A 13,910-nucleotide genomic window follows, 5' to 3' on the forward strand; every position below is an offset into this window, starting at 1 on the left:
TAGTGACTACTGTGCCAAAAAGGAGCCAAATGGCATAAAAATCAACTGGAGGTGAAGGGCAAAGAGTGAGGGAAAGGGCCTAGAACCCACTCAGGAAGCTTGAAACATTGTTTTCATGGCCAGGAAAGGAGAAGGGAACCCCATGCAAGAGGGGGAACTTGAAAAAAGTTAAAAAGGTGAGGGGAGAAGACTCCTTAAAAGCCTTGGAGGTGAGCACCACCACAGCAATCTCCATCAATCTGCTTCATAGAGGATGGAAGGGGAGCCTCAGGCCTGGGGTCTGTGGGCTCCTGGCGCAGCCTCCAAGAAGGCATCACACCACTCCTGAAGGCACCCAAAGCAGTCCACTGCTTGGCGTTGGCACCGCATGTGTCCTTGAGCCATTCCCGGAAGAAATCTTCATCCTTCTTTAGCACCAGAAACTGCCCAAGGACCACATATGCCTTGTCAAAGCCCCTCTCCTCCAGCTTCTTGTCCAGGACTTCACCCATGCCAGCCAGGCTCCCCACAGACTTCTCTCCCACGAAGTCCCGGTGCTTTTGGGAGATTGTTATCTTGCTCAGACCCGCCCGTCGGCTGCTCCCACCGCTCCCTCAATCGCTAGAACTTTCTTCCTCCTTCTATCATTTGGTAAAGTATTGACTTAAAAACTGGGCTATATTTTCATGTCTTATTTTTCCTTTCTGTTCCCTTTGGCACTGACACAAGGGAAAATAAAAACAACCAACAATGAAACTATGATAGAAAGTGTTTAAAAAAAAGTGTTGGACTAGGAACAGAATGCTGCTTCCCATCTCACTGCCAAGTACACTTATTCAGTCAGTCAACACTGATTAGGTACTTTCTTTGCTCCAGACACCTACTGTGTGTAATTCAAAAAGGTAAAATTTAAACAACATTCTCTACAAAGTTAACAATTACAGCGTGGCTTCTCTTCCTCCCAATTCTTTTCTTAGAAAAACTTAAACAGTATACCAAAATAACTTAGGTTTGAAGGGAGCTCTAGTGGCCTAGTGGCAAGAAGCTCCACTACAATCCCAAAGGCACACAATTTGAATCCACCAGATGCTCTGCTGGAGAAAGAGGGGCAATCTCCTCCTGTGCCAGCTGGATTTGATTTGACAGCATACAACCAGGAAAAAGAAAACAAAAAACCAATACGTTTGGAGCACTAAGCTTGAAGTAAGTCAGAAAGTTTATCATCAGTGGTACACAGCATTAAACAACTGTTCGGTTTCAACCACCTTTTCTAAAAGAGGATCACTTTCTGGAAAACATTTCCCATCTCCCAGGGCCACTGGAAGGACTTAATGTATCACTAGTGAGATCTTTATGATAATAAAGATGGTAATCATTCACATGGTCATCATTTTTTCTTTTATTATTGTTGTTCTTGTTGTGTACTGTCAAGTCAGAACTGACCCACAGTGGCTTTTCATCGAGTTTTATATACAATACACCAACTCTCAACTGGTGTAATATGAAATCACTGCTTGACATAGCTAAGACATTTTGAAATGAAAGCTTAAAGACTTCATATTTAAAGCCTTAACTAAACGACTGTAATTTAGATGTGAACTTTACAGAGGGTCTAGAGAGTCTATTTTTGTATAAAGTATATGAGTATAATACCTTGAAACCTCTGTTTGAGCACCACTGTTTAAAATACTCTTTTGCAGCATGCAAACTCTTTTCATCTGTCTTCCTACAGTACATACGAATCAGCTGCTCTTCAAATTTCACAGGGAGAAGCTGTGAAACCTGTGCAAAGAAGAAAAGACTCACTTTCACCTTGAGCTAGGCCCACACACAGCTTTCCCCCATACTCAAAGTACCATTCTTGTTGTTAAATTAACACAGTACATTTCTTTGATATTGTATTCTTCCAATCATTATCCAAAGAGCAAAATTTGTGATACTTGTGACACTGAAAAATACTCTAAAATTTTACGCCAGTTAATAAGAGACTAAAGGTTTATATCACATGACAATCCATATAGCACATATAGACTTTTATAGAATGATATGCAAAAGGGAGTTCTGGTACTTAGTGGCAAGAAGCTGCACTGCAATCCCAGTGATGCGCAGCTGGAATCCACCAGATGCTCTGCTGGAGAAGGAGGGGCAATCTCCTCCTATACCAGTCAGATTCTATTTGATGGTGCACACACACAAAAAATAATAATAATAAAGATTCTTAAAAAAAGAGAAAGATATGCTAATAAGTACATTAAACTTACATGAAGTCAACCACACAGCACCACCTTTCTTCCAGCAGATTCACAACCTCTCTCTATGCAAAAACCAGAGTTTTCATCTATGTTTAGCAAAGAGGAAAATCTATATAAAATCAGGTATACTTGAGTTTTAAAAATATGCCTTCCCCTTGGCCCACATACTAACTTTAGAAATTAACTTGGACAAAAAAAATACACGTTTACTAAAAGGATTTGTCATACGTTACTATAGTATGTTTTTACCAAAGTAGACAGTTACCTGATCTTTGGGAATCGTAACAGCTTTGTTGGGATCATTCTTATAATAGAAGTGAACGTAATCAATCGGATTCTGGTCTTTCATCCCATAGTCCATGTTGATAACCTTAATAAAAGAGACAAGTGATACATTGTGATACTGTGCTTGGCACTATGATGACACAGAGAAACTTTTTATAAAGTGCCAGGTCCTATAAATCATTTGGCCTAGGCTGAGATTGTGTGGTCTAGACACAGTTCTCCTCTGCACACACGGGGAAACCAGGAAATGGAATCAACAAGGCAGGAAACAAAAGAATATTAGCAGAAGAAATGGCTCTGAGGCGGCAGAGAATGAAAATGACTATTAGGTTTGGCAACACTGATGTCACTGCTGATTTATGCAGTGATGGTGACAAAAAAAGACTTAAGGGTAAGTTAGAAAGGGGGCTCAGGTGGCTTAGTGGCAAGAAGCTGCGGTGCAATTCTTGAAGGTGTATGGTTCGAATTCACCAGATGCCAGATGCTCTGCTGGAGAAGGATGGACAGTCTCATCTTGTGGCAGTTGGATCTGACTCGATGGCACACAACAACAATGACAAAAGAATACATTAGAAGCAAATAAAGAAAAAAAAAATACTTTGGTTTGATTACTAAAAATGAAGCAAGAGAGAAGAACCTGGAGAAGGATATGGCCTCTAGGAAAATCAAGTTGGGAGAACTTTTAAACATGTTCTACCCTGAAAGGAGGAGTAAAGAGGAATGTAGTGCTTTCTTAAGATGAAAATTCATTTATCTGCTTGTGGAAAAATAAAAGAGAGATTTGACATCATAATATTCAATAGAATGATTTAAAAATTATTCAGTCATATTATGTGCATTTCAACTTATCAATAGCTAACACCACAATACAAAGGCATCAATTCTTTCTCAGGCTTCATTGCTCATTGTCCAATTTTTGCATGCATACAAAGCAACTGAAAATACCATGACCTGGGTCAGGTGCACCTTAGTCTTTAAAACTGACACTCTTGCTCTTTAGCATTCTGAAGAAGTCCTTGAGAGCAGATTTTGTCAATACAGTAGGTTTTTAAATTTCTTGTCTGCTGCTGCCATGAGTGCTGACTAGATTTAAAGAAAATTAAATCACTGACAACTTTACTGTAAGGATTTTTGTTTTCCTTGTCGAGGAGTGATCCATACTAAAAGCTGTATGTAGTCTTTGGTCTTCTTCAGTAAGAGCTTCAAGCGTCTTCATTTTCAGCAACCAAAGTGGGATCATTTGTATAATGCAGATTGTTGATGAATTTTCCTTCAGCTCCAGTGCCACATTCTTCTTCATGGAGTCCAGCTCCTTGAATGATGCTCAGCAAACAGACTTAATAGGTATGGAGGAAGGATTCAATCTTGACACACACCTTTCCTGATTTTTTTTTTAATTACTTCATTAGTTTGTTGATAGAGAATTGATGCCTTAGAGCTGTGATGATGGAGAAGAGTATCGAATATACCATGGACTGCCAGGAGAACAAACAGGTTCATCCTGGAGAGGGTGAAACTTTGTCTGACATACTTTGGGCATGTTGCACAGAGGGACCAGTCCTTGGACAGGGACATCATGCTTGGGAAGGTGGAGGGGACAGCTCAAGAGAGGTAGACCATCGATGAGATAGATTGATTGATTCAGTGACAAAGGTAATGAGGGTATGTGTGTCAGAAACAAGACTGGCACAGGATAGAGCAGGTTTCAGGGCTATTGTACATAGGGTCACTATGAGTCACTTGACTTGATGACACATAACAACAACAACCATTCATGTAAATTGTGTTTTATACATTCATATACATTGTATTTTATATAAATATTATTGACGGAGTGCAGGAATTATCAAACAGTATCATTACTATCACATGCAAGCAAGATTCTGCTGAAAATTATCCAAAAGCAACTGGAGCAACAGGTCAACAGAGAACTGCCAGATGTGCAGGCTGGATTTAGAAGAGGTCATGGCACTAGGGATAATAGGCAATAGGGAACTAGCTAATGTTAGATGGTGTTAGGCTGAAAATCAAAATAGAGGTTGAAGCTCAACTCAAAAATCCTATGTCAGGACATTTTCTGAAACCAGAACTCGGAAAATCTTAAGTCAGGACATTTTCCGAAACCAGAAAATCCTATGTCAGGACATTTTCTGAAACCAGAACTCGGAAAATCCTATGTCAGGACATTCTCCAGGACCAGTTTCCCGAGACCAGAAACTTTATGCCCCAGTGAACCACTGCAGTGACACCATATAAACCCTCCTGAGCCCAACCCCCAGTGCTACTCCCCTTGCTGAGTAGCTCGGCGGCACGCATTAAACTGAGAAATGTTTCTACCTCAGCGTGGTTCTTGGCTTCGATCCAAAACCTTTGATCTGGTGCCGAACTTGAGCAGGAAGACACCCCAATAGGACAATCCCTCCTGGTTGATTGGCCCTTTGAGTGCCTCCTTCCTGTGCCCACCAAAACCCCGCTGATGTGGTAAGAGCTCCTTACAGGTAAGTGGAGACTCTACGTTTCTAAGAGTCTATTTTGTCTCGTTTTCTCTGTCTTAAAGCCCAAGCCTGGCTGAGTAGACTCTCCCATGTCCCAATTTGGTCAAAGGACGCTTTAACCACAGTTGGTGACTTTTCCCGTGGAGTCCTGTCTGGCACAGGGGACACTCTCAGCCTTTCTGACTCCTTCCTATTCCCTGCTACTCTCCGTCATGGGCTCCAACCCGTCTAGGCTATCTAAATCTACTCCTTTAGGCTATAAACCTTTTGTCATTGGGATTGGAGGAATATGTTAATGTTCTGCCCACAAAATGCCCCTCAAAGGATATTCAATCATCACACATCTGAAAATTCAAGAGCATTTATTAAATTCCACATGTGGAGACTTTCTCCCTCAGCAGGAAGGTGAAGAGGGAAAAAGCCCCGAGTCCCCCTTCACAATTGCTTTTATGGCTTTCCTGAGTGCCACTGTCAGGGCAGGGAGATTGAGATCATGGTAGGTGGATCGGGGGATCAGTCATGTGGGTTGGCTTTTGACAGGCTGGCTACTTTGCCTGCCTTTACTCCTTCTGTGTCATGTAGACACTAGTTAATTTTTTACTTTGCAAGGACAGATAAGACTTTACCTGGGGCATTCGTGTTTGCCTTAAGTTAAGAATTTTTATGGCCCCCTTCTGCCTCTGGTATTAATGGGGGTTTATAAAAAATGGGGTTTATGCTGTCTCCTCATTAAACAAAAAAACTTATTAAAACTTGTACCCAAAATCTGGCCAGAGAACCATTCAGACACTGGACTCCTTGGCCTAAAAATGCAAAAAAAAGGAAACTTTGACTTTATTATCCTACAAGATCTTGATAATTTTGCAGGGGAATCTGTAAAGCCAGTGAAATTTCACTTGTCCAAGCCATCTACCTCAGACTTCAGCCCTCCCTCCTTCAGTCCTACCATACCCACCAAGTTTTTCTGGCTAAAGATTCTCCTGCTTCTCCTGCTTCCTCTCCCTCTGTATCCTCCACAAACTCTCCCAACCCACAATCTCTATCCCCCAATAATCCTGACTTTGACTCCTCTGACTCAGCTCCTCTCCTTATGTTCCTATCTCCACCCTCAGCCAAGCACCTGGTTCTAGTCCTAGAGACTCTTCAAACCCAACCTCTAGCTTTATTGATCCTAAAAAAAAATCCTTCCCTATATGCACACCCATGTTTACTGCGGCTTTGTTCACAATAGCAAGGAGTTGGAAACAACCTAAGTGCCCATCAACAAACGAATGGATAGAGAAGCTCTGGTATATTCACACAATGGAATACTATGCTGCACAAAAAAAAACCAAGGAACTCATGCAATATTATTCAAAATGGGTGACCCTGGAGGACATTATGCTGAGTGAAGTATCTCAGTCACAAAAGGACAAATTTTGTACAGTACCACTGTTGTAGAATGGGACTGACATCAGGGTTGGGGTGAGACTGAGAAAGATAGGATAAATACTGTATACTGCATTGAAACAGATGAGGGAGAAAACTGTTTAAAAGGGATATGTGATTAGGTATTACTGTCATGACAGGAATCCAGAATGAAGGCTGCATAGTAGAGTGGACTTGTGGGGAGGGATTGTATAACAATGAAAGACTTTTACTTTTCAAAGAGAAGAGGGAATTGGGGGGAGGGAGGGGTGGGCAGGGAGAAAAGTGCAACAGTGAATGAATGGAAATTCTCAGTCTCTGTAAACTTTCATTAAAATTAATAATAATAATAATAATATCCTTCCCATCCCCTCCACTCATGTGCTCATGATGACCTCCACCTACCCCCTCTGCGGTAAACTCTTCTATTCAATCCCTACCCTCCTCCACCGCCTCCGCGAGATGGCAGGAGCTGAGGGTCTAGTCCGTGTTCATATCTCTTCTCTCTCACTGATCTATCACAATTAGAGAAGCGCCTTGGCACCTTCTCCAGAGACCCTGACACATACACCAAAGAGCGTACGATCTTACATGGCATGACATGTACTGGTCTGCCTCCTGACCACTGCTCTATGAACTGTCAAGAAGACACCCTTCTCAGGGGTTTTCTGCCTCTTGCCATTGCTGTCCCTCCAAACAACACCAGAGCAATTTAAGGTAGCTAGCAGTGTTTTCCTCTCTCGAATCTCCTGCCCACACCATGAGCAGACCTTCCCTTGAAGACCAAAGGTAATTAAAGAACCCCTAATTTCCTCGAGTCTCTCTTTCTGAATCCCCACTACTTACCCATCATCATGGGAGCCAATCAATTCTGCCCTTCTTGGTACCCTCCCCTGTTGGTGTCTCCTCCGCTACCTTGATAACTTTTATTGCAAGAACTTGGCATAGCTGCATTATCAATTAAATAATAGGTCTCAATAGCCATAAAATGGGACATTCAAGTTCAAAACTCTCAAAGACTTCGACAATTTCTACTAATGCAATGGCAAATGGTCAAAAAATCCCTTTCTTTGTGTTCTGCTCTGTCCTTCTCTTTGTCAAAACTGCCATACTTAGCAAATTCTCTTTCTAAACGCTTTCCCCTTCCTGATCAAAACCTTCCTCACTTTTGATCTCTCTGATCGCCAAGCACTTCCCACCCTCCTGCCTGATCTACCACCACCACTGCTATAGCAAAAGCCCTCTTCCTTTTCTCCCTCCAGCCTCTCTCACCCTAAAATTGAAGCTAAAATTTTTATCCTAAGCTCTTATCTAACCTCCCCGTTAAAAAATAAACCTTAAACAAATCTTCTCATCTCTCTCCTCTTTCTGATCCCACCCAGTAAGTGATCCCACATACCATCCCCGCCCCCCAGCCTCCAGACCGACTATTACAGATAAAGGGATCAAACTCTTTTGGCCCTCTTCACCCTCCTCCCAACTAGTCCCCCACCCCATTATAGCACATTACCCTGTATCAAAATCCAGCCACCCAATCACTATAAACTAGAAAATCTATCCAGCAGCACCCTTCTCTTTCTTGCCAAAACCTATTTTTCTCTTTTCAAGGTAAATTCTAAAACAAAGTAAAAAAGGTTTAAATAGGATAATTTCTTCTGTTTTTCTAATTCACTCTCTGTACTGATAAGTTAATGCTTCCACTCAGTAAAAAAATAATTTAAAACAGCTTTTTACTTTATTAAGACAATTTAAAGAATTTTATTTCCTTTTTTCCTTATTTTCTACCCACTTCAATTTTTTTAGCAAGAATTCAGAACAAAATTTTTTTCTTTCAAATGTATCTTTTCCTTTTTGTTTAAAGTTTTATATAGCAATAGTTCAAATATCATACATTCTATATTTTTTAAAATTTTTATTGGATTATTTTTACGTGTACCATCAAATCAGATCTGACTGGTACAGGAGGAGATTGCCCCCTCCTTTTCCAGCAGAGCATGTGGTGGATTTGAACCGCATACTTCTGGGATTGCAGTGCAATACATTCTATATATTTTGAAAAATTAGCTGCTAGAAAACTTAAAGCTTCTATAGACCACACCCTCCTCCTCCCCTGCCCTAATCCAATACAACTTTCCTTCTATGCTTTACTACTGAAGAAAGCTGTCCCCCACCTCCAATTTCCCACTACCACCCATCAAGTTGATCTTATAGTTTGGGATACCTCTAACCCATCACACATCACACTCCTCTTAATATTAAAGTAAAGGACCATGCATTCCTTTCCATGCATTCCCTATACCTTATCAGTATAGGACATCTCCAAGGACTGAAACCCATTATAACTAAGTTCCTTAAAATCGGTATTTTAATTCCTATCCTTCCAGCAAAGAAACCAGATAGCTCATACTGCCTAGTGCAAGATCTCTAAGCTATCAATAATTTCATACAACCAGTACATCCAGTAGTCCCTAACTGATATACTCTCTTCTCCATCATACCCTCCCTTCAGTGGTGGGATGGCTACTACCTTCCGTACCTCTTACACTACTGTTCATTCTTGCATTAACCTGTGGGCCATGCTTACTCAAAATCTTTACTAATTTTTGCAGAAGCAGTTTCGCGCATTTACCAACCAAACCATCAGTGAACTGTGCATGATGAAGTACACACCGGTCCCTCCAAATGACACGGCGTAACATACCCGCCTTCCTTAAACCCCACTATGCCACATCCAGCAGGAAGCTGCCAGAAGACCTCGTTGCCCCCTATCACCCCAAAGGTGGGAATGTTAGGTATCATGTTAGTATCATGGGAATGTTAGGTATCATGTTAGTATCATGTGCATGTATATAGCTGAGGCTAAAAGGCAGTACAGTTATATAAACTTCTGAATCCTAATCAAATATCCTGAGAGAATGAATTGCTAGTTGTAGGTTCTTTGTGACTGCAGTCTCAGGGACTATCAAGGTCAACTGGCACAACATAAGTTTACAAAAACGATGGTCTACGTTCTACTTTGTTGAGTAGTAACTGAAATTGCTTGCAAGCAAACATCTAAGTTACAACTACCAGTCTTTCTTTGTCCAGAACAAAGAAAAGTGAAGAAAATAAAAGATGAATAGAAATAATCATTGTGTACTATAGAGTCGGAACTGACCCATAGCTGATCCTCCAGTGAGTTTTCAGAGGCAGTTAATGGCACAGGAGCTGAGTGGCTTGTGGCCTCGAACCATGTGCCTTCGGGATTGCAATGCAGCATCTTGCTGTTAGGCCATAAGAGTTCCCTAGAAATCATTAGCCAAGAGAACTAATGGAATACACAAATCCTACTTAGAGCCCAAAAGCACTAGATGTTGTGCAGTTATCATTGTTGACAATTTGCAAAGCAAAGATGGCAGAATGGGAGAAAAAGATGGAGCAGGACAAAACAAAATAACATTTAAGAGGAAATAGAAGGTAAGTTCAAGTTTTTTTGGGATACAGGTAAGACAACACTGTGGTCTCAATGAGAATAGAAGTCTGACTCTTTTTCTTTGGTGTGTGTAGGGTTTTGTTTTGTTTTAAAGTAGGCATATACTATTTTTATAACCAGAAAAACATTTTAAAACTACTATGTATAATAGTCAATCCACCATATGAGGGAGTACTGATGGCACAGTAGTGAACACACTCAATTACTAACAAAGATATTGCTGGTTAGAGCCTTCTAGCTGTTCCATGGAAAAAGACGCGGCACTCTGCTTCTATAAAGATTTACATATTGGAAACCCTACAGGGCACGTCTCCTCAGTCCTACATAGTCACTAGATCAGTACCAGCTCAAAGGCAGAGGGTTGGGTTGTGCTTTGTAGTCATATGATCATATTACATTTGAAGATACTGACAAAACCTGTTAAAGAAAAATGCTTTTCTGGCTTTTCATTTTTTAGTAAATTCATTAAATATACTAATACAATTAATATTTTTTTAAAAGTCGCCAGAATAATTGTGTATGCAAATATAAAGAAAGTAGGAGGAATCTCGATCACTTATACCATATAAAATAAAGAAAATTTAAAAACCATTTTTCCCATTTCAATAATAAACATGGAAAAAAATTAAAAAATAATAAAAAATGAACATGGACTATTTTTATAACAATAGGACTTCTATTGTTAAAAAAAAACCTCTAAAAAAACCCCAAAACAAACTTTATTGATGATGTTATTTTGGGCTAACTACTTACATCCACTATGAGATCTTCAGCCTTCAGGGGAGGCTGCTGCAACTCATTAGGTTTAGCATCAGCAACCTCTTGTGGAAGGGATTTATAGTCTTCCTAGAAAAGATAATCAGAACTCTGATTTTCCACCATTAAACATTTATGCTACAAAGGCATTCAGGTGCTGAAAATGACACTTAACTAGGAAAAAGAGGTAGCTACTCCTAACAAACATATACCATCTTTTCAACAAGCCATTCTGAGAATCTGCATAACAAATCTATCATTTTGAGAAAATATAGTATTACCCTACTGTTGTTGTTAAGTGCCGTAGAGTCGGAGGTGACTCATGGTGATCCTATGAACAAAAGACCTGGACATCGGTATAAATTTCGGCCTTTCTCCAGGTTCATAGGGTTTCCAGAGGCAAGCTATTACAGAAGTGGATGTCACTCCTGCTTCCAAGCTTGTTTTAATTGGGGAGCTCCACCAAACACTATCCACTATAGGTAATCATTCTCGCATTTGACACATCAGTGTCACAGTGTTCAGCCTCACACCAGCCATGAGTTACCTCTGTACCCTACTAGTAAACAGAAATAGAAAAATGTAATCCAAAGAACTATTGTGATGTTCCATTTGTTTAACAATGTGACTTGCATTACTAGTAAACGTAAAGATCTCCAACAGTAAGAGGGGAAAATGATTGTTGGAAGTACAAAAGAAACACATATATTTAGACAAAAGGTGAAGTCTCTGCATTTAGGTATTAGAGCAAAACATTAGAGGTCATTTAGACTTGACTTTGAATTCTGGCTCATTAACTGTGCTTAAAGGAGCAAGCTGCTTCATCTCTCACAAGTCTCAGTTTATCCAACTGTAAAATAGGTCCAAGAAAATGGAATTCTGGACAGATGAAATGAGGTAATTGCTTTTTGTTGGAGAAAGAGAATTCATCACTTTTCAGCAACGCAACAAGCCTGACAACTTACCTTGTTACTCATTATTTTTCTCTCTGTCAGAAGAATTTCAGACACATATTTGTACAGTTTGCGGCATTCAACATTTTTTAAAATTTCCCGTGCAGCGTCCAATTTGGGATCCGTAGAGTGTAAAATCTCCAAAAAAATGTTATCTGCCAATTTGATACAATTTCAGTTACATTAATATAAAAATCGAACACGGAAAAAGATGTTTCCAGTAAAGTGGTGAAGGAAATCTCTCTGAAAAATTGTTCCAATTTGTCTTTGATTCACTTCAAAATAATCCATTATAAGGTTAGAGATGAAACAAGAGGACATTCATTTGAGTTGATGGCTGTGGAGTCTGGGTGATGAGTAGATAACCCATAAACATCAAATCTATTTCCATCTATTCAATTCCATCTCCTAGTGACTGTTATGGTTAATATTGTGTGTAAACATGGCCATGATCTTCAGCATAACAGAATACCATGGGCTATAAATTTTAAGCTCTCTGATGTTAATGAGGCAAGAACAGAACTAAAGGGAGCTCTTCTCAAAAGTGTGGCCCAAATGGCCTGTAATGTTTGGACCCTCTGGTAAAAAGATTGTTTTCTGTGAGGTGCCCCTGAGTCAACCAAAGCAAAGTGACCCTATGAAGAACTCGCCCCTTTCAGCACCTCATGATCTCTGACATACTCCAGCCCATTGTTAGTCACTGTGTCAATCTATCTTGTTTCATGTCTTGTTGAGGGTCTTCTTCTCTTTGTCTGACCCTCCACCTTCCCCAGCATGATGTCTTTTTCTAAGGCTGGCCTCTCCTGAAAAACATGTCCAAAGATGAAGCTTCAACATCTGTCTCTAAGGAGTACTTTGTTTCTACTTTTTTCAGGATAGATTTGTTTGCTCTTTTGGCAGTTCACGGGATATTCAGTACTCTTTGCCAAGACCACAGCTTTAAAGGCATCATTCTTCTGCTGTTACTTAGTCCCAGTCCAAGTTTCAGATGCATACAAAAGCAACTGAAAATACCAATGCTTGGATCAAAGGCCCCTTAGTTTTTAAATTGACATCCTTGATCTTTAACAGTTGAGAGAGGTCCTCAGCAGATGAACTTTCAATGTAAGAAGTCTTTTTTTAAATTTTTATTTATTTATTTTTTTTATTTCTTGTCTGTAATTACCATGGGTATTGATTGTGGATCCAAGTACAAGTTATCTGTGATGAACTACTTATGTTATCTCCCAGTTCTTACCTGTTAGTTTCGTGAAGGCTTCCATGTCATCAATTGCTGTAGAAATGTGATACTTTTTTCCTTTAGCACCTGTTATCTCCATGTAGGGGTCTGCTTTGAGGAAAGCATCTGTAATCCTAAAGAGCATCAATTTTATAAAAATTCATGCTTATTAGAAATTTTGAATCTTTACTTTCAGTAAGCAAATTTTTCTGTGTTAGAAAAAATTAAGTCTTGCAATACAACTGACTTTTAAAGGCAACTTCTTCTAGACCATACTAAATGAGTACATGCTTTTAAAAGCTATCATGCTTCCTATATTCTAGCAGGTATGAAAGGACATTAGATATATTATTTAACCTTTCCAATAATTCACTCACTGCCATCAAATCTGAACTAAATTATACCTCTGTGCAGAAGCTCTGGTAGTTTAATATAACCTGCTCCAGTTTTACAAATGCAGAAATTAAATCAGTTTCAAGTTAGGAAGAAGTAATATGAGACTTTAAACCTAGATTTATCCAAATTGTGTGTGTGTGTGTGTACTGTCAAATCAGATCTGACTGGTACAGGAGGAGATTGTCCCTCCTTCCCCGGCAGAGCATCTGGTGAATTCAAACCGTGAGCCTCTGCGCTTGTAGTTGCAGCTCCTTGCCACGAGGCCACCAGAGAGCCCCACTAGGCCACCAGAGAGCCCCTCCAATTTTTTTTTTTAAAAAAAGATCAGACCAAAGTATCAAACAAATCAGATAATGTATTCTAACTAGTCTGCTTATGGCAAGTAAATAGAAACAAAGATAAATATCAAAGCCAAGAACCACTCCTAGGTAGAAACATTTTTCAAATTTTATGGCCCGCAGGGCTACTCAACAAAGGGAGTAGCCTTGGGGGTTGGGCTTATATGGGGTTTTAGCAAGTGTGTTTTAGGGGGTTGTGAGATTAGTTGACATTGCACTAACTCATTGGCACATAAAGTTTCTGGTTGGGAATTTCTGAATTCTGGTTCTGGGAAATGTCCTGCCATAGGATTTTCTGAGTTGAGCTTCAACCTCCATTTTGATTTTTAGTCTAACAACTTTCTCAACAGAAGTTCCC

General features: G+C 39.9%; 1 pseudogene; it reads right to left on the reverse strand.

The window, feature by feature from the left end:
- Nucleotides 1–267: 267 nt before the first annotated feature.
- Nucleotides 268–13,910, reverse strand: part of LOC102847524 — a 49,022-nt pseudogene continuing 35,379 nt past the window's right edge.

The sequence above is a fragment of the Elephantulus edwardii genome, unplaced genomic scaffold (genome assembly GCF_000299155.1).
Source record: "Elephantulus edwardii isolate Elephantulus edwardi_28Jun2011 unplaced genomic scaffold, EleEdw1.0 scaffold00015, whole genome shotgun sequence".
Lineage (NCBI taxonomy): Eukaryota > Metazoa > Chordata > Mammalia > Macroscelidea > Macroscelididae > Elephantulus > Elephantulus edwardii.